This window comes from Rhinopithecus roxellana, chromosome 17, assembly GCF_007565055.1.
Source record: "Rhinopithecus roxellana isolate Shanxi Qingling chromosome 17, ASM756505v1, whole genome shotgun sequence".
Lineage (NCBI taxonomy): Eukaryota > Metazoa > Chordata > Mammalia > Primates > Cercopithecidae > Rhinopithecus > Rhinopithecus roxellana.
The window spans coordinates 36714022-36735887 of record NC_044565.1 but is presented as its reverse complement, the minus strand read 5'-3'; the positions used below and the strand labels follow the sequence as shown (position 1 = coordinate 36735887).

At 48.8% G+C, this 21866-nt stretch overlaps 1 long non-coding RNA gene across 1 annotated transcript; it reads left to right on the top strand.

The window, feature by feature from the left end:
• The first annotated feature begins 8914 nt into the window (after positions 1-8914).
• On the top strand, positions 8915-18247 carry LOC104656196. Its single transcript, XR_747089.1, has 4 exons — positions 8915-9021; positions 14566-14883; positions 14976-15088; positions 17032-18247. It is a non-coding gene; the product is annotated as an uncharacterized LOC104656196 (long non-coding RNA).
• Positions 18248-21866: the final 3619 nt, after the last annotated feature.

Sequence of the window (21866 nt, the reverse complement as noted above, 5' to 3'; positions counted from 1 at the left end):
ATCCTTGATCAAAACAGCTAATGATGATCTCAATGGAGATCCTCGTCTTTGCCTCTCCCCCTAAGCTGTGTCACTTTGTTTTTTTTTTTTTTTTTTTTTGTTTTTGTTTTTGTTTTTTTTTTTTTTTTGAGACAGCCTCTCACTCTGTTGCCCAGGCTGGAGTGCAGTGGCACAATCTCGGCTCACTGCGACCTCTGCCTCCCAGGTTCAAGGATTCTCCTGCCTCAGCCCCCCAAGTAGCTGGGACTACAGCTGCATGCTACCAAGCCCGGCTAATTTTTGCACTTTTGGTAGAGATGGGGTTACACCATGTTGGCCAGGCTGGTATCGAACTCCTGGCCTCAAGTGATGTGCCCACCTTGGCCTCCCAAAGTGCTGGGATTACAGGTGTGAGGCACTGTGCCCAGCCCTGCACCACTATTCTGTTGGCCCTATGGCTGTCCCCACCTAGTTGTCCCCAAGACACTCCTGCAATTAAACATGTGCACCACAAAAGCAAGTGCTCACAGCCTTCCAACCCTCCACCCAACCCCACCATGCCCCTGGCCTTAAGATGGCCCTTGCTCCATTTGTCACACTTCAGGTTCACTCTCAGCCTGCTCCCCTTCCTCACTCCTAATCCTATTAACCTGGAGTCCTGTCAATGACACCTCCTAAGTATCCATTGCCTCTCTCTTCAAGCCTTCATCATCCTTACATGATTATTGTAACAGCCTCACATTGACCTTCCTCTGCCTGTCCCACCTCCAATTTAACCTTCTACTATGCCAGTGGAAAGCTCTCTTCCTGTTGAACATCCTTCAGGGCACCCCCTTGCCCTCTGGACAAAGTCAGCTCCTTGGCAGATTCCACAGCACTGGGATAGTCCTGTCTGCATGGAGGCTCCCACCTGGCCTACCAGCTCCTTGCTAGTTACCAAATGCCCACTGAGGGCTGGCCCATGCTTGTCTCTTAGGAAAACCCTTTCTCCCCAGCTGGCCAGCCCCATTTCCTCAGGGAGCCTTTCTGGGCTACCCCGACAGACAGAGCTGGCTCTCTAGCCTGTGCGATTGCTTGGCAAATCTCTCTGAGCATGTAATGCTCATCATAAAACTGCTTTACATTTATTAAGAGCTCTGCTGAGTGCCAGGTACTGGGCCTCACATTCTCTCTCTTAATCCTCACAGTAACCCTAAAAGGTACCTGAACTCTTCTACTGATAAGGAAAGCAAGAGAGGACATGATGTATCCTCCCCCAAGGTCATAGAGCCAGGAAGCAGAAAAGTCTTGAGCCCAGATCTGAAGGATCAGAGCCTGAACACTTAGCCACAGAGCATCAGCCTCAGTGGGGTGATGGCTGTTATGTCACCTCTCACCTTGCTTCCTGATGACTGATTTGCTTGTCTCTCTCCCTCAGGCCATGAACTCCTTGAGAGCAGGGACTGGATCTGGCTCAGGTTTGTCCCCTGTCCTCTGGCACAGTGCCTGGCACATGGGCAGACTTTCATTTTGTTTGCTTCCTAAACCAGTTTATGCATGAGCCCCTCAGGGGAATGTACGGGGACCCTTTCTGAATCTGTGCTTTGCCTCTGCCTGCAAACATTGTGACCCTCACCTCAAGTTCTGTCCAAATTTTCCCCCAAAATATCATATTCTATCAATCACTAACTCAGCTCTCCAAGCTCTGAAGCAATCCCCCAAACCCTTCGGGTTTCCATTCTGTCAAAAGCTATTTGTTTCTGTTGGCTTTTGTCTCAATCCCTACCTTGTGTAACCAGCAGGTAAGAACTGGATATGGGGTAATCCTACTCCCAGGGTACAGCTCTACAGCCCACAGCACCAGGAAGTCCCTAGTTGAAAAGTATGTATGCAGCACTGTAGGAGAGACCCCTGAGTGGATGACTGGAGGAAATCAGTAAAGATGCCTCTCAGTTGCTGAGTGTGACACCACAGGAACACCTGAGGGCATGCTCCCTAAGGAAACCTGCCCCATCCACTGTCAGCCTCACCATACTCGACCCCCCACCTTTTTTTTCTGTTATCCAAAGCAAGACTTCCAAGTTTGGGCTGGAGGTGGTGCAGGCAGGGTAGGTGGAGTTGCTCCTGACTTTGTAGCTCTGGGACCAGGCTTCCCAACATGGCTCAAGGACCCCCAAACCCAGCAGGATTACTGCCAAAGCAAGCCACACTGGGGGATCTCCTTCTGTTATAAATTCAAGTCACATAGCCCGGGCATGGTGGCTCATACCTGTAATCCCAGCGCTTTGAGAGGCTGATGCAGGAAGATGGCTGAAGGCCAGGAGTTCAAGACCAGCCTGGGCAACATAGTGAGACCCTGTCTCTACAAAAATAATTTTTTTTAGACGGAGTCTTGCTCTGTTGCCCAGGCTAGAGTGCAGTGGTACGATCTTGGCTTACTGCAACATCTACCTACCAGGTTCAAGCGACTCTCCTGCCTCAGCCTCCCAAGTAGCTGGGACTACAGGTGTGTACCATCACGTCCAGCTAATTTTTATGTTTTTAGTAGAGATGGCGTTTCACCATGTTGGCTAGGTTGGCCTTGAACTCCTGACCTCAGGTTAGCTGCCCGCCTCAGCCTCCCAGAGTGCTGGGATTACAGGCATGAGCCACTGAGCTCAGTCAAGAATTTTAAAAAATAAATAAATTCAAGCCATGGCTTAAAGGAGACCCTCAGCTCAATGGAGACATTTTACCAAAATTGGTATTTTTACTCAGTGGGAGGAGAGAAGTCTTGCCTAAGGACCGTCCAACTCCTCATAGAACACTTTAGTCCGAGGAAGCATCAGGGCAGTGGGGTTGCCATTTATTTCACTTCATCTCTGCTGAGTTGCCTTGGCAGTCTGAACTTTGATCTGGGTAGGAATCAGAGAATGGCATGGGCCAGTTCAAGCTCTTGTCAGATAAAATGTTTTCCCTTGGCTCAAAGAAGACGCCTGAACTCCCTTCCCCTTAACCTAATATCTGTCTTGGCACCCCTATTCCACGGTGATCCCTTCTCCCCCACCCCATTAAATCAACTTTCCTGGCCACTGCTGTCCTGGCCATGCAGCAACAGCTGCAACCCAGAAGACAGGCAGGTGTTGCTTCCCTTCAGCTACTATCTTGTAACTCCCTCTTCATTTACAATCTGCTTGCTGTTTCAGATGTTTGGAAAGAAAACGCCTTCGTCAGCAGCCCTAGAAAGCCTCATTTTCAGTAAAATCTGGACACTTCTTTTCCACCCCAGGGTTGTGGGTTTTTTTTTTTTTTTTTTTGCTGGAACCTAACATCTGTGAGGCAGACAGGACCACATGGGCTCTGTGTCACCAGACACCTGTTGAAAGGATGCAATCAGGGAGAGAAAATCTGGGCAGAGCCCACCGGTGACAGCTGGTATTTATCTAATATCAGCCTCCACTGAAGGGAAATGGAGCACTAACAGAAGAGCAAAGAGAAGAAAAGGTGATGGGTCCGAGCTGCAAATGTTCCTGGGGACCTGCTGGGAATCCCTTTCCCCACTGACTGACAAGAAACCCAAAGGTGTTGAAGATATGATGCTTTTCCCTGCTGAAGAGGGGTGGGTGCCACACCTCCATAGGGCTGACCTCTGGGAAGAGGGTCCTCCCAGGCACATCCGTAAAAGGAGACACCTGTCAATCTGCCCGAGTTTTCATGGTCTTGTGGTGTGCTTCTGAAGGATCATGAAAGAAAGGGCACGCGCGATTTCAGATAATCATTTCAACATGGCGCTTGGTAGAAAACAAAACTCATAACTGAAACTGTGTTTTACGCATGAGGCAGCTCCGGGGCCCTGCCAGCTCACGGCTCGCTTAGGCCACTGTCCTCAAACATGCACCAGCCCCAGGACATGAGGAATCCTGAGCCCTCAAGAGTCACAGAAGAGGTGGCCTGTGCATTACTCCTGGAAAAGAGGCAGAAAAGTGGCAGCCAGAGTTCGAATGAGGGCACCACCACTTCTGTTGTGAGACCATGGACCAGTATGTAAAGTGTGGCTAGGAATTAAAGTAAAAAATACCAAAACAGCCTACTTAGGGGAGTTAGAGATAACTCATTGTCTTCATCTGTTTGGGCTGTTATAACAAAACACATTAGACTGGATGATTTATAAACAACAGAAATGTGTTGCTTACAGTTCTGGAAGCTGCAAAGTCCAAGATCAAGGTGCCAGCAGACTCCGCGTCTGGTAAAGGTGCACTCTCTGCTTCACAGATGCCTTCCTACAGCGTCCTCACCTGGAGCAAGGGGCAAGCACCCGCCCCGCCCCTTTTATAGGAGCGCTGATCCCACTCACAAGGGCTCTGCCCTCGTGGCCTAACACCTCCCAGGTGTCCCAACTCTTAACACCACCACATTGGGGATTTGGTTTCAACATATAAATTTTGAGGGAGACACAAACATTCAGACCAGAGCACTAAACCCTTAGCACATGAATCTCCATAGGGTATAACAGCAACATCAACAACCATTTAGCATAACACTTGGAAATAGTAAGTGCTCAATAAATGTTACGTGTTATTGTTTAGGGCACCAAGATCTTAGTGAGTATCTATGATGTATACTGCCTGAGTTGGGAACTTTTTAGGGCATTAGGGTATTTAAGATGCAGCACCTGATTCAACAAAATAATTAGGGACCACTAGGTCAGCTGTTCATGATCAAATGATTATGAGCAACCTACTCTTAATGATGAGGCTACAGAAGTATGCCCCGTCAGGAGGCTGGGAAGGGGCTCAGTTTGGGTAGACAGCCATGTGGCCCAGAATCACCCAGAGACCTCAGAGGGATCTCATAGGCATGTCCATAAAAGGTGACCCTTGGCAACCTGTCCACATTTTTAATTGTCTTATGATGGGCCCACGTTTTTAATTGTCTTCTGGTGGCCTGCAAGGTGGGTGGGATGTGAACATGTGCAGAGGGAGTGATTAGCCAGGGCCCATCCTGGGAAGTAAATCCCAACAAAGACTATCCATCCATCCATCCATTCATTCAACTTCTATTAAGCACCTACTATGTGCCAGGTGTTTGTGTGTTCCATCCTGAACACACAGAGTGTTCACCCTTGGGTTTGTCAAGCATCTGGTACCTGGCCAAGCCCAGGAAGGTGAGTGGTGTCCTTTAAGGTATCTCATCTTCCTCCCTCAAGCCAGCCCTAACTTCAAATATCTTAGATTTTATTTACTTATTTTGCTGAAAATTTTTAGAATAAATTATGGACATTCTCCCATGTCACCCACACACAGCAACACCATATCCAAAATAAAGAGATGATTTTCCATATCTAACCTCAACACTGTTATCACACCTAAGACAGTTAAACATAATTTCTGACTCCCATTTGAAATGAAGTCTATATTTGAATTCCCCCAAATGTCCCTAAAATGTCTTTTATAGTTTGCCTGTTCAAACCAGGGGCTGCTCAAGGAAAATACATCTCATTTGGTTGTATGTTTTTTTTTTTTCATCTAGAACAGTTCTCCCATCTTTTTCTTTTTCTTTATAATTTCAACTTTTATTTTAGATTCAGGGAGTGTATGTACAGGCTTGCTACCTGGGTATATTGTATAATGTGAGGTTTGGGGTATGAATGATCCTGCCACCCAGCTAGTGAACATAGTATGCAATAGTTTTTCAACCTTTCCCCTTCTCCCTCCCTCTCCTCTCTAGTAGTCTCTGGTATCTATTGTTGCCATCTTTATGTATGTCCATGAGTACCCAGTGTTCATCTCCCACTTACATGAGAACACGTAGTATTTGGTTTTCTGTCTCACATTAATTTGCTTAGGATTATGGCTTCTAGCTGCCCCTAGGTTGCTGCAAAGGACAAGATCTCATTCTTTTTCATGGCTGCACCTTTATTTTTCATTAAACGGATTTTTTTGAAGAGATCAGGCTAGTTGTCTTATAGAATGTCCCACATTCTGGATTTATCTGATTGTCTCCTCCTAGTGTCATTTAGCTTGTCCCTCTATCTCCTACGCTTCCTCTCATGGTATCCATAAGCATGGGGGTGCTCAACAACCTCATCATCCGGAAACCCCCAGCAGTGGGAACTGACCCTGTGGTTCATCACTCCTACTGGGCTATCCCAGCCCCATCAGGATTGGTCACCTGGTACCTGGTCCTCCTTCCTCACAGGGGCCTTCCTTAGACCTGTGCTGAACTCCCTACCTTCCCACTTCAGCCTCTGCTGGAAGAAGCCTTTCCTCATCATTCACTGACAGTGTGCCCCTCAACCTTCTCTAGATCCCAGCCTACTGTATTTTTCTTCTTAGCACACAACATCATCCAAGATATATTTACTGTTTATTTTGTGTTCTCTGTCTCTCCTGCCAACACTGTCAACTTAATTAGGACAGAGACCATTATTGACACAATCACTACTGTACCCCAGTGCCTAGAACAGCCTTTCATACAAAGAAGGCACCTCATAAACCTTGAATGAATGAGTGTATTAACGAATGGGCCCTACGGCAAATAATCCAATTCTAAGTACATCATCTACCCCAAGTAATATTGTTTGAGGCCATTATCTTCCCAGAAACACATACAAAATTCTGAAACTACACTTAATATTAAGCAGGGGGAAAACCACATCATCTGTGAACAGCAACAAAGTCTCCCTGTGAAAGGTGTCTGGTCTTCCAGCTCTCAGGCCCGCCCCGCCCTCTCCACCAGACTTCGGGCAACTCCTGGATCACTCAACCCAGGGTGAATCCAGGGCCGCTTGGCCATAAATACCATTTAGTCTCACTCAGCAAATACGAGCCCTGTGAATTATAGCACTTGGCTTGGAGGACGATTTCTTTTGTCTGATATTTTTCTAAGTCGAGTCTACTTTTTTCCTCCTTTTTCTTTCTTAGCCTTCCAATGCTGAACAGGTTCTGCATTCAACTCCCAGCCAAGTTTTGTAGCTTGGAGCTGGTACTGAGCCAGAGGGCCCAGGCAGAGGAATCAAGGAGAGTCCCTGGAGCCAGGGTAGAAGCTGGGGTACAACCCACTGATGAGCAAAGGAGCAGGGCTAGCTTGTGTTTTGCTGGGATCAAAGCAACAAATGAGACATGGCACAGTGCATCATCAAAAATGGAGCTCCTCACCCCCACTCCCCAGGAGCCCAGGAACCCCCTGAAACTGTGTGCAACATATTGTGAACATTTGCTTCCAAGCACCTTTCTGGGGAGAGGGTCTGTAGCTTTCATCAGTTTCCCAAGGGAGTTTGTGACAGCCTCACTCCACTCCCAAAAAGAAGGGTAAGAAAAACACAGTGTCCAGCAGTTTTTCGGATACACGATCAAAACTGTGTGAAACTCCTGCTGTGCCCACGCCTCACCCAGGAGCTCAGGCTCATTTAGGAGACGAGGCCCGATTGAAGGAGGCAGGTTCGGGTTTTGTTTTATTTTCTTTTGTTGAGTTATCATTTCTTGAGAGCTTCCTGTATGCACAGCACAATATTAAGCTCTATGACAACGACAATAACAGCTAGCTCTCAACCCAGCATTTAGCACCAGGCCCTGTTCAAGGTGTTTTCTGTGTATTTGCTCATTGAATCTCCCAAGAGTCCTAAGAAATAGGTATCATTATTCTCATCTCACTTTACAGATGATAAAACGAAGGCACAGAAAAGTAACTTGCCCCAAAATGCATGGCAGGACAGATCTGAACCCAGGGGGTCTGGCTCCAGGTCCATGTGCTTACAGGACCTCTCCAGCTCTGTTATTTCATTGGAACATACAATTACCTCCAAAGTATGCAGTCTTGTTTTCTCCATTCTACAGGTGATAACACTAAGGTTGAACAACTTGCCCAAGGTCACCTCATGCTTTACACACCTCTCACTGTGAGACTGACAACCAGAGAACAGTCAAAGGAATTCAGAGGGGGTCATGCCAGGAAGGGGAGACAGGGGAAGAGTCAAGCAGGGGCGGTGGGAATCTGGGACGCTATGGAGCTCAGTGTGTGTGCCTGAAAAACCGTTCCCCAAGCGCTGAGGAGCAGCCAAGCCTCCTTCCAGAGCCCTCAGCCCAGGAGAGGTGGCTTACAGTCCCACAGGTGGAGAAGGAGCCTTAGGCTCAAGGTTAACACCCACTCTCTTTCCCTGTTCTGCATCAAAGTCACAGTGGTCACCCAAGGAGTGCCTTCTATGGCAGAGAGAGATTAACAGGGCAGCTTCCCAGCAGCCCCCACCCCAACCCTGCTCCCTGGGCCAGCTGTCCTGCTGTCATTGACCCAGGCCCTACTCACAGTTCAGTAGCAGAGGCCCGTGACTCAGGGACAGAGGGAATCCCCACAGTGCCAGGCCTCAGGCCATGTGGAGAGTGGCTCATTAAGAGCCACAGCACAGCGATTACCTCCAGAGAGGTGGCGTGTGAGTAGGTACTTTGGAAGCTCTGTTTCTAATGTTTCTGAAGATCGCCAAGGTGTTGTGTCCTGAGTAATGATGAACTGCCCTCATTATTCACACGCACAACCTGCACCACCACCCACAAAGGCCTTGGACACTCCTGCTGAACAGGTCAAGTCAGCCCTCTGGTCCCAGCTCTCCCATTGACTGGCTGGTGGGTGTCAGCCTAGGAACCGTATGGACTTCATCAGTGCCGGAGTGTGAGGCACTTTGTATCTTGGAGCTATTACCAGAAAGCAAAGCCTACAGTAGACCTTTTTCAAACTTTCTGTGTGGTTTGCACGTTCGTCCACTGCACCGAGGTAGCATTTCTTCTCATTATGACTCCTGGGGCTGTCCACCTGCCTCCGGTTCCCAAAACCCTGCGGGTGTGGAAGCTGTGAGGTAAGCAGAACATGGCCCACCCCCCGGGCCCTGCTGATTGGTTCAGAAGTGGACCTCTGGCGCAGGCCCCTCCAACCACAACATCCTGAGTTCTTAGCAACAATTGCTTGGTGACGGCCTCAGCCTTTAACCAGAATTTTGGAGAAAAGTTGCAGTGTGACTTTAACTTGTTAAGCTCGGGAGCTGCTATTGGAGAGTCTTGCATTCTGGGCCCAGCCACATCCCTGCTCTTGGTAAAGGTTAGTTATTTACCTTTAGTTAATTACCTTTACCAAAATTATTTGAGCAGAAGATAAATTACATACATGCACACGCATGTACACACACACATACATACATACATATGTCTTTAAACTACTTAGAGGGGCGTTCCTGCCACTTGCAACCATATACTTCTCTGAACCATCTGGACATTTAGCAGGAGGTTCCCTTTCTGCAGAGGGACAAAGGGGTAGGCTGGGGAGAACATGAAGGCCTTTGGGTTAATGTGTTGGAAGCTGCCACCAAGCTTGTAAACGAAAAGCATCTTTGAACTCATTGACTAAATGTACAGGAAAGTGGATTTACATTGAACGTCATCTGCCTACAGTCTTGGAAGCACATGTGTATGCCCCCAAAGATAAAGGCTACTAGACATTCTGCACAGGAGCCTGCAGCCCCGTAGTAGTCACTTCCCTTGGCGGGGCTTCCTGGGGTCTAGCAGCCTTACTTGACACGTGACACAGGGGCAGAGCCAAGCAAAGCTTCAGCCTCCAGTGTGAGGTGCAGCCACAGCTATCTCCTGCCCAGCTGGATTTTCCAGTCCTGCCGGCACGTTCCTTCCTGTTCCTTCCCTCGTTCTCTGGCAAACAGATTTCTGCAAACTCAGGCACCCAGAGAGTGAGGGGATTCCCATGGGGGCCTTCCGTGGTATAGGCTCTTGGGGCTCTGCCAGCCTGCTCTTAGGCTAGGCTGGCAAAAGTATCCTCCATGCCCCGCTCTCCTGCCTCCTGTTTTCCTTTCTTCCACCCACCTCGCAGCCCCTGGCCAGCCTTTACCCCCAGCTCTCCTCCCTGAACCAGACCCATTCCACCCTCTGCCACTTACACCTTTAAGGTGGACAACTGAGCTGGAAGGAGCCTCAGAAACCATCCACATCTAACCCAGTTCCTTTCAAGAAGGAGAAACTGGCCGGGCGCAGTGGCTCACGCCTGTAATCCCAGCACTTTGGGAGGCCGAGGCGGGCGGATCACAAGGTCAGGAGATCGAGACCACGGTGAAACCCCGTCTCTACTAAAAATACAAAAAAATTAGCCAGGCGCGGTGGCGGGCGCCTGTAGTCCCAGCTACTCAGGAGGCTGAGGCAGGAGAATGGCGTGAACCCGGGAGGCGGAGCTTGCAGTGAGCCAAGATCGCGCCACTGCACTCCACCCTGGGCGACAGAGCAAGACTCCGTCTCAAAAAAGAAGAAGAAGGAGAAACTGAGGACAGGGAGGTGAAGTGAGCTGTTAAAGGTCATCAGCTCTAAGGAGCTGCGCTGGGGATAGAATGCGGGTGGCTACGCCGGGCGTGGTGGCGCGCGCCTGCAGTCCTGGCTGCTGGAGAGGCTGAGGCAGGAGAATGGCTTAAGCCTCGGAGTTCGAATCCATCCTGGGCAAGGGGCGAGATCTTCCTCTCTTAAAAAAAAAAAAAAAAAAAAAAAAAAGGAAGAAAAGGTCCAGGTGAGGTGGCTCACGCTTGTAATCTCAGCACTTTGGGAGGCCGAGGCGGGCAGATCACTTGAGGTCAGTAGTTTGAGACCAGCCTGGCCAACATGGTGAAACTCCGTCTCTACTAAAAATACAAAAATATTAGCCGGGCGTAGTGGCGGGCGCCTGTAATCCCAGCGTTGAGACAAGAGAATCGCTTGAACCCGGGAGGCGGAGGTTGCAGTGAGCCGAGATCGTGCCACTGCACTCCAGCCTGGGCGACAGAGCAAGACTGTCAAAAACAAAAAAGACAAAAAGAAGGAAGGAAGGAGGAAGGAGAACCAGTGGCCAGCGCCCAGAGTGTGTTTGGAGAGGGTTGGGGTGTGGGGGTGTGCGTTTGAAGACTTCTGTCTCTTGTGGACAAGGAGGAGCGCCCTGTGCCCGGGTGAGAGGAAGCCAGGAGAGAGGAGGGGTTGGACACTCGGGAGCGAAGACGTGAGAGGCCTCAGCCGGCCGTCCCTCCTCGCGCCTCGGCCCCGGGGAACGCACGAGGACTGGAAAGCCGAGGGGGCGCCCGGCCGGCTCTGGCCGCTGGGCTCGGGACGCGAGGATGCGGGGGGCCGGGGCTGCGGGCGCTCTGGGGGGCAGGGGGAAGCTCCATTCCCTCTGCAGAGGACACCTGCGCCGCCGCCCCAGCAGCCTCCGAAACGCCCTCTCCGCGCTTCACTCTCGGCCGCTCCCGCGGAGCCACGCGAGCCGGCTGGGGTGGCTGGACCAGAGCCTGGGAGCCTGCGGGCGGCCGCGCCGCGGCGCACCGCCGAACCGCCCCGAGCCGCAGGGCCGCCGCCCGCCCGCTCGAGGGCGCCCCCGCTTCCGGCCTCTGGCGGCTTCCGCGTCGCGCTTCCCAGGCCCGGCGGCCGCTCCAGGCGCCTCGGCGCCCCCCGCCTTCTCTGCCGGGCGCTCATCCCCGCCTCCACCCTGGGATCTGAGCCCGGGCTGTCTCCCCGCGGCGCCGCGCCTGGCGGTCACTCCTTCTGACCTCCTGGGCCCAGTTCTGGGGCCAAGAGCCGCATCCCCAGGGACCTCGGTGGAAAAATATGCGGTTCTTGTAGCCACCCGAGACCTTCTGGATCAGAATCCCTGCACCAGCAGACTGGGTGTTGTGGACCTCCAGGCGATTTTTACGCTGTGGAAGCTTGAGAACCTTGGCTCTGGAGCCTAGACCCCGCCGGAGGGTGGACTGAGCCCCTCGTGGACAGCGACCCTGCCTTTGTTCCCTCAAATAGCAGTGTGTCCTGCTGATTATTGACTGGTGAGACAGGGAAAATGGTTCCTGCAGGCAGCCCTGGGGTTCTTTAATAAAAATGGTCTTTCCTGGGTGATGACCAGGAGTGACTTGGAAATTGACACAGATTTCCTCAAAGGATTGATCCACTTAGTATCTGTTTAGATTACATCCCAAGTTGTTGACAATGGAGCTGAAAAAGCACTCTGACCCTCTATTGTCGATGGTCTCTGAGGGTCTCACAGCACCTGGCCTGGCTCACATGGGAACGTGGACCCTTGCTTCATGGATGTCATTTATAGGCTGAGTGAAAATCTGTCCCAGAAGGTTTGGGATACATTTGAAGATACTTTCAACCTTCACTGAAGATTATTCTTATTTCATAGGAAGGAACTACTTCCGTTCTTATTCCACCTAGAAAAAATGTGGAATAATTCAAAAGATGTGACCATAACTTTTTGTCTTTTTTCCAGAATATTTTAAAATATGTTTACATAATATTTACAATAAAATTTAACACATTCATAACTCTATAATGTGTCCCATCCCCTGAGACCCAAGTCTCTGCTCTTAACCTAGTGACAGGGAGGGTTAAGGCCATGGTTTGTTAAGGACTGTTGGCTTACTGCACAATGTCTCCCACCAGAAGTCCATTTTGCAGCCAACAACCTTTGAATCACCCTGCCCTTGACTCAGGATGATTCTGATGGTGGAGTACGGATCACAGTGAGGGGAGATTTGGGCTAGGCCAGCCAGGTCTCTCAAGTACCATCTTCCAGGTGACCCTCTCACCTGCTTCTAAGCCTTTGAATGGGTTGTAGGAGGTTGAGGGCTGGGGATTAGGGATGAGAGGAGGACCCCAGAAGATGGGGCTTTCTGGCTGGTCTGCTTGGGGAGGATGGGAGAGGGTTTGCTAGAGCAGGGGTTTGTTCAGGGCCAGTTGTGCTGTCAAGAGCCTGGACATACTCCTTTTCTTTATCTCAGCAATTCTACTTCAGGAATTTCTTCCATGGGAATAATCAGAGAGGCCCTTAAATGACCAACAGTAGGCCAGGCACAGTGGCTCACAATTGGAATCACAGCACTTTGGAAGGAGGTGGGTGGAGTTCGAGACCAGCCAGGCCAACATGGCAAAACTCCGTCTCTACCCAAAATACAAAAAATTAGCTGGGCGTGGCACCTGTTATCCCAGCTACTTGTGAGGCTGAGGCAGGAGAATCGCTTGAACCCAGGAAGCGGAGGTTGCAGTGAGCCAAGATCTAACCACTGCACTCCAGCCTGGGCGAGGGAGCAAGACTCTGTCTCAGAAACAAACAGAAAAACCCAACAATGTGGGAGGGGCTTAAAGAAGAGTGCTCAGTCACATGCGAGAACAATCTGCAGCCATCAAAAAATCCCATTTTCAAAACAGTTCTAATGACATGGAGAATGGCTCATGATATGAGGTGAAAAGCAGCATAGAAAACGGTATTGTATGATACCTACTTTATGCAAAATACATATTATTTGCCTAAGGAAAAATGTATTTTTAAAAAGGACTGGAAGAAAGTTTGTCAAAATATTAACAATGATTTTCTTTGGGTGATGGGTTCATAGGTGATATTTGGTTTCTGCTTTATTTTTTCTGTTTTCCATAATGAGCACGTGTTACTTTTGCATTAGAAAAATAATTTAAGAACCTGCAATGTTCTAAGCATTGTGCCAGACTCAAAGATGAATAAACTACAAAGACATGTGTTCTGCCTTGGAGGAAGTCATCACTGTCAGTGGAGATAAGAGGTAGCCAGAAAATCGCAGTGTGGGGCAGGGTGGGGCAAGTGTGGAAGAGAGAGAGGAGCAGGATGCAGTGGGAGCTCAGGGGAGGGACAGAGGACATCCCCTGAAATCTAAGCTTCCTGGGATCTGGCACTTAGGAGGTCAGTAAAGCGGGATGGGGTCAGAGTCCCAGCTCTGCTCCCTGATGCCTTATAGCTTTGGGCAGTTTTCACCAACTAGTCTGGCTTTCCCATCTGTAAAATGGGATAATGAAAGGTTTTTGTGAGCAATTAATAAGGTAATGAATATAAAACATGGTCCCTGGCACAGAGTAAGTGCTCAATAAAAATTAAATTTACAACAGAATGTCTAAAGTCAAGTCTGGGCAGCAAAGTGCAAGGGTAGCAAGGAACTGGTTGAGGTTGCTTGGGGTTCACAGGGAGAGGGTGGGAGAGAGGATAGAGGATGCCAGCCAAGGGGCATAGCTTCTGGCATAGGTGCTGCATGGTGCTGGAGGCTGTGGGACCAGTTGAATAGGGGTTGCCTCCTGTACCCCTGAGGCAATGGAATGAGTAGAGGATGACCTGGGGATGAAAGGATGGAGAGTCAACGGGCACAGTGGCTCACACCGGTAATCCCAGCACTTTGGGAAACCAGGGCGGATGGATCACCTGAGGCTGGGAGTTTGAGACCAGCCTGACCAATCTGGTGAAACCCCACCTCTAACAAAATTAGCCAGGCATGGTGAGCGTGCCTGTAATCCCAGCTACTTGGGAGGCTGAGACAGGAGAATTGCTTGAACCCGGGAGGCAGAGGAGGTTGCAGTGAGCTGAGATCACGCCATTGCACTCTAGCCTGGGCAACAAGAGTGAAACTCCATCTCAGAAGAAAAAAGAAAGGATGGAGAGTCTGGAGCTAAACTCAAAACCCTTAGCCCTGACTGGAGAGGGTGAGGGCATGAAAGGACCTCCACAGAGCACCCCTGGCATTAATCAAGCATCTACAGTGTTGTCTGTGCTGTGTTTTCAGTCCTGTTAGTAACCTTGAATATCAACATTACTATCTCCATTTTACAGATGCAGAAACTGAGGCCCAGGACCACACACTGATACCAAGTGGACTAGGATTCAGGCCGTTGACCATATTCTTCCAACTTCAGGAGCAACAGCACCTAGAGGACCCAAATTTGCTGTCATCCTCCACAAGGCCTCAGCAGTCTCCAACATAGAGGGGCACTGAGCCAGCCTAGGGGTTTCCAGGAACCTTCCTGACTGAACACTGGAAAGACCCTTTCATTCGTCCTGTCCCCCAGGTGGGACCCCACGCCCTGAGGTGGAACTGAAGTGAAGAGGAAGGGGAGTGGCTCCTGTGCGTTTTAATAGAAATGAATTTAAGTAAGTTTGAGAATGTCATAAATCCCTCAAGAGGGCTAGAAGTGGTGGAGAAGTCCCTGTACCCCCAAGGGATTCCTCTGATGTCTCGGCAGGTTGTCTCCCGAAGGACTCAGTTCCTTGGGCCCAAACTTCTCCAGTCTCTCACGAAAGGAGATGAACTGCCTCAGATAAAGTGCTAATCTTCAGCCTCGAAGTCCTCGAAAGGGTAAGATTGCTATGTATCTGAAGATGGGTGCAACAGAGAAGCAAATGTCCCATAAGACCCCAGCTCTCTCCTCTTCCACTGAGAGTTCACACCGTCTACGGGGCAAGTCTCATTGCTTGAGAAAGCTCTTTTAATTTTTTCCAATCCACCTGGCAAACAGCCTGACCACAGTGTCTGTCTCACCCTCCTTCCCGAAACTTCAGTCTCCCCTATGGGATTTGCAGAATTTGGGAGGGGGTGCTGTGTTGCTTTGCAGTTCTGCTGCCCATTTTTCATAAGAGAAAACTGGGTGTCGACGAAATGAGAATAGATTCTGCAATGAAAGCATTTGGAGCCAGACAGTGGGAGAAATCTAATTTATAACAGTGGTTTTCAACCACGGCTGCAAATTAGAAGCACAAGAACACTTCAAAAAATACTCATACCCATGCCCCACCAAATATTTATCTTGAGATGGGACGCCTTCTTGCCTGCTTTCCTTGTGTGTGGGGTATGTGTATGTATGCGTGTGTGTGTGGTGTGTGTGTTTTAAAAAGTCTTCCAGAAGATTCTAATATGCCAGAGCTAAGAATGACTCACCTAAAATAAGACAACTGTGTTAGAAAGAATATCCAACAGAGAAATGAACAAAAGACATGAATGGGCAATTCACAAAGACAAAATAAAAATGGCTAATGGGCACATGAAAACCTGTTGACCCCAATTAATAATTAAAGAAATGCTAAATAAAACAATAATGAGATAGCATTTCATGTATCAAGTTGTCAACCCTTTTTTTTTTCTAACGAAAGAATATTCCCATGAATAACAACAACGCGTTTGTGTGTGTGTTGGGGGTGGGGCTGTGGCGAGTCTCAAACACTGTGAGAATAAATAGCTACAATCTCTCCTGAGGGCAGTTGGGCAATATACACCTTTAGACCCCTCAATTTCACATTAAGATTCTATAAGGATGCACTGAGATTTAGCTAGAACTGTTAATCTTAGCAGGAACAGAAAATTGGAAATTCCTAAATATCTACCATTAGGAAATGAGTTCAATGAATTACAGTGCTGCCATAAAATAGGATGCCACACAATCACTGAATGTAATAGAGTCGATGAATATGTCCTGATTTGGGAAGATGTTCAGATAAACTATTGAGTGAAAAAAGAAGCAGTTTCCAAATAATAGCATTTTTGCTTTTAAAAAAAATAATGTCCTTCCATGAAATAGAAGTAAAAAAAAAAATAGAAGAATATGAAAAGTATATGTGTGTATGTGTCGGTACTTAGGAAAGAGCTTGCAAAAATATATGCAGGCCAGATGTGGTGGCTCATACTTGTAATCCTGGAAAGACTTGGGAGGCTAAGGAGGGAAGATTGATTGGGGCCAGGACTTCAAGACCAGCCTGGGCAAGATAGGCAGACCCTGTCTCTATAATTTTCTTTTTCTTTTTTTTTTTTTTTTGTAAATTAGCCAGGCACGATAGCACACACCTGTAGTCTCAGCTACTTGGGAGGCTGAGGCAGGAAGATCCTTAAGCCCAGGGGTTCAAGGTCACAGTGAGCCATGATTGTACCACTGCACTCCAGCATGGGTGACAGAGTAAGACTCTGTCTTAAAAAAAAAAAAAAAGCAAGATTTTAGTAGTCATCACCTTTGTGTACTACAAAGGTATTTTATATTTTTATTTTTGCTTCTCTGTATTTTCTAGCTTTCCCCTGCAAAGGATATACTGCATTTGTGTTTGTCAAAAGGAAAAACTTACTTTTAATTTTAAAAATTTACTTTCCAGAGCAGTTTGCTCATCTGTTTTCTTCTGGGAGGAGACGGTCAACATCTTGGTGCAGCGAAATCTCCAGAAAATCCCCAGACTCTCCACCCTTATTTCCGCACCCCACCTTTGACCAAGGAGCCAAAACATAGCCTCAAACTGGACTTCTTCTCCCTCCTCTTCCAGGCCCTTTCCATGCTGCTGGGCTGTGAAAGGCTGAAGGAGGTGGAGCTGGGGAGGAAGAGGAAGATCTAGAGGTCTGAGAGAGCCTCAACTGAGTAGAGAGCAGCCTGGGTTCCGAAGTCCTGGCCCCAGTGGTGTGTAGCCTTGTGACTTTAGATCAGGCCCTTGACTTCTCCAAGCTACTGTGTGCACAGTAAATGGGAATAATAACAGTATTGACCTCATGGGTGGTTATGAGGCTTTACTGAGATGGTACAATGTCAAGGACTTAGCACATTGCCTGACATGTAACACTCAGTAAATGCCACCCTGACTGCGTTTAATTTGGGAAGCCAGACCCTTACCTACCCAAGGGCAAGCCCACCTGCAGCCATCCTCAGAGGGCAGGTGGAGAGCGAAGCCACGCCCCGGAGCCACAGACTCCAGAATGCCTGTCCTGGACTCCGTGCCTAGACCTGTTACTTGATTAGGACTTCTGACCCCAGCTTCTCCCCCATTTGCCCTGTCACACCATCCCTTAAATGTCCTGTTGCCCGCTCTTGACCCTTCCTCCCACCCCAATTCCATTCATCACAGCCCACTTGTGGTGGCAGAACTGAGATGCCCAAGGCACTGAGTTCATGTTGCCACTGTTTGTCGCCCTCTGTGCCTTACAACAATGTGGGACCTGGGGATTCTAAACCACCACACTCACCAATTCTCTCAATCAATCCCCATGACCATCTCTATGCCTCCAAGCCCCTCTCTGTCAGCCCAGAGAGAGAGCTGCCCACAAGGTCTCTGGCTCCTTAGTGCAGAGCGGGGTCTACACCAGGTGCAGAGTTTCATGGTCAGTGCAGCAGTGGGCCTGCCAACCAGACATAGAGGCAGCTCAGCAACAGTCAGAGGCCCTCGGACAACATCAGGAATGGAAGTGGCTGTATGAGCTTCCAAAAGGCCCCATCTGGAAGTTGGAGAAGCTGGGTCCATTCCCTAACTCAGAGGAGGCCACAGTCCCTGGGGCAGGACCTGGCCCCTCCTATTCTTCCCCTGTCTTCCAGAGTGGGGTTGCCTGGGACCAGGTCCTCAGAAACTGTGATGGGAGGAGGGTGCCTTTATGACAGCGGGTGGAGCACCTCTGAGTCCCAAGTTCCCTACCCCAAAGACCAAGAAAGAGTTGGGAGAACAGTGGAGCCGGCCTTGCCTTCTCCTCTCCTGAAGGAATGGATGCATAAATGAATGAATGCCTCTACTTTACTCTTTTATTTTTAGAATGAAGGTAGAGAAAGAATAAAATAGCTGTGGATGTACAAACACTATTTAGAACACAGTTAAATAAGCCCAGAAGCTTAGTTGAACACAAGTGTCAATAGGCAACCACATTTTGCGCTTGCTGCCCAGCAGCTAAGCCAGAACTGGGCCCGGCAATGCAGTAGTTTGGCCAACTATTTAATGAAAGACATGACATGACATGACCACACATTTCAGGTAAGGGGAGAAAGGGGGAGGAAGCTTTGGGTGGTGTGTCTCCGCACCCACATAGAGTTGAAGTCACTTATACTTGATGTAACTTGACAACTCAGTAAGGTTAGAATCAAGCACCCACAGATGGGGAAATCTCATTTTCTAAATGAAATTAACAAAGTAGGAGGGGCAGGTCAGGGTGTTTCAATTCATACCCCAGCCCGCTTTTCCAGCAATCTGGTAACTAGACCAGAGCTTCTGCTAAGTAAGTTAATCAAACAACACCTGCTGGGGCGGTGTTGCCCACAGACTTGCTCACCATTCTAAGACCCTGTACATACACACACACACACACACACACACACACGCACGCATGCACTGTCATCCTGTTCTGGGCTATTCTATGTGCTTGATGCTTGAGCCAAAGATAGAATTTGTGTGGACTGTTTTCCCTGGATACTTAACTTTTGCCTGGGACCAGGTACCCAAGAACTCTTCCTGAGAGCCCAACCCAGGCCTTGAGCAGCCACATTGTCACAGGCCCTCTGGCTTTATTGCTGTGTTGTTGACTCAGCTGGGGATTTCTGGTGGCTTTGAGATTCTCTCTCCATCTGGACTCAGTCTCTGAGGCTCCAGGCTCCTTCCTAGTCCCTATTTCCTCCTGTCTCTCCCCCTTGGACTCACTTGGGCAATGGGCTGCTCCAGTCTGAAAGAGTCAGGCCCTGTTAGGCTGGGGCCACTGCCCTGGGCAGCATCTGGAGTGAAAGGCAGGCTGCTGTTGGGCCCTGAGAAGCAGGTATTTTTATTCTGGCGAGTGGTCTCTTTTCGGGACTCAGACCCTGGGAATTTTGGGTTCCCCACTCAGCTCTAGCTAAAGTTGGGCTCCCAGGACCCTCACCAGGCTAAGAGTGAATGCACTTGGGTTTCTTAGCTCCCCTGCCCCCCACCATTCTCCATAGTGGGTTCCTTTTGTCTTCACTAAATCCCCTCCAATCTCCCCTTCCAAAAGCCAGCAGATCCAAGTGGAATTCAACACCCAAACACTCACACAAAGGCAAGGATTAATAGCTGGCTTTGTCTGGGCACAGATGTGCAGCAGCTTGGTGGGGGGGAGCGGGGCGAGGGGGGCATTTTTTTCTTGCCACTTGAGTCAGTTGGGCTCTGGCTCCACACTTGAGGGTGGGGAGGGAAGGAAGCCAGGGAGGAACTGCTACATGGATTCTCCCTCGAGGGCACCACACCCGACTTCTCTGAGCTGGTGTGTTCTAGGGGGTCTGGTCCCCACAAGGGAGAGATTTCCTCTACCAAGTTCTTCTCTGGCTGGGAGGCCTGTCAGCCTCTCTTCCTTTGACTTCAACAAGTCACATTCACAAGCTGTTTCTGGACTCAGTTCCTGTTCTTCTAGAGCCTGAGCTCTAAAACAGGCCCCAGAAATTCTCAAAGAAACCTTGAGAGCTGAATGGACTAACTGGGACACTGACAGGAGGCACACGGGGGCCCATATTCCAGGAGGATGGGGAATGTTCCTGGAGGAGGTGGGGCTTAATCGGAGCTCCAAAGGATGGACAGAGGGGAAAGAAGGAGACTTCTTTGCAGGGACTCCAGGAGGGGTCAGTGGGGCAGGAGAGAGCAGGGCCTTGAAGGTATGGGAAGGGGAATGAGCATTTTCTGTGGCAATAGGGAGCCACTGAAGTTGTGGATCAGAGTCGGAGCTGGAGGAGCACCATGGGTGTAAGGAAGCCTGTTCTGTTATTGGGCACAGAACAGGCTGGAGGAGATGGTAGCCAAGGAAACAAATGGGTGTTGCTGGGCCAGAGCTCATTCTCACTCAGTCCCTCTGCATCCAACAGAATCCCTTATTTGAACAATCCATGCTACAATTCAACCACACAATCACGGAGTTACAAATTTGGTCCTCAATACTTAGAGACAGAAATATCATGTTTCCCTATTGTTCTATGTCAGGTAAATTAGGCTTCATTCCCAAACACAGAGCTCATTGGAAATATAACATCAGTCAAGTTCGGGGTGAAGGGGTGCTTCCCCTTCCCTAGGGTGGGACAACTATCTGGGATCTCCAACCCAGCTGGTCTCTGAGGGGCTTGTTGATCAAGACAAGGCCCCTGGTATCAGAAGGTTTATATGCTAGAGGAAGGAAAACAGTAAGAAACAAGGAAGCAAATGAATACATGAGATGGCTTTAGATCAAGTTTGTCCAACCTGTGGCCTGCAGGCCACGTGCAGCCCAGGACAGCTTTGAATGCAGCCCAGCACAAATCTATAAACTTTCTTAAAACATTATGAAATTTTTTTTTTTTTTTTTCCTGAGACGGAGTCTCACTCTGTCACCCAGGCTGGAGTGGAGTGGCATGATCTCAGCTCACTGCAGCCTCCGCCTCCCAGGTTCAAGCTATTGTCCTGCCTCAGCCTCCTGAGTAGTTGGGATTACAGGCACGTACCACCATACCCAGCTAATTTTTTGTATTTTTAGTAGAGACAGAGTTTCACCATGTTGGCCAGGCTGGTCTCGAACTCCTGACCTCAGGTGATCTGCCCGCCTTGTCCTCCCAAAGTGCTGGGATTAGGTGTGAGCTACCACGCCTGGCCAAACATTATGAGATTTTTTAGCAATTTTTTTTTTTTTTTTTTTTTAGCTCATCAGTTATCATTAGTATTAGTGTATTTTATGTGTGGCCCAAGACAATTCTCCTTCTTTCCATGTGGCCCAGGGAAGCCAAAAGATTAGACACCCTTGCTTTAGATGGTGAGAAATGCTGGAGAAGAACAGACTGATATGTCTGGCTGGGATGAGTGGTCAGAGAAGGCTACTCTGAGGAGACAGCATTTCAGCTGAGAACTGGAGGATGAGAAGGAGTGAGACATAGTAGAATCTCATCTAGACTAGATATTTAACCCTTTTTGGTCTAAAAAATGTAATTTCAGAGAGCTCAACATAATACAGAGATAGAGGGGCTAAGCACATTTAATGCAAAGGAATGGAGGCAGGATGAGATTGGAGTGGCAGTGTCAAGTCAGAAAGGCTGGTGCAATGATAGGGTACTGAGTGAGGGACACATAGGAAAAAGTGAGCTCGGAGAGCAGGCCTGGCTAGAGAAGGAGTTGCGAGTTCAATGGGAAAAATAAATTTCGAGGGTCAGATTGTGAACTGATTCATGTTTGAAATGTTGAAAAGTTGAATGTTTTACAATTTGAAATTAAAGACAATACCATTTACATTAGCACCTCAAAATAAGAAATACTCTAGTATAAATCTAACAAAACATGTATAAAATCTGTATGAGTAAAACAATAAAATGCTGGTAAAATAAATCAAAGATCTAAATAAATAGAGATATTTCATGTTCATGGATGGTGAGACTCGATATTGTTCAGAT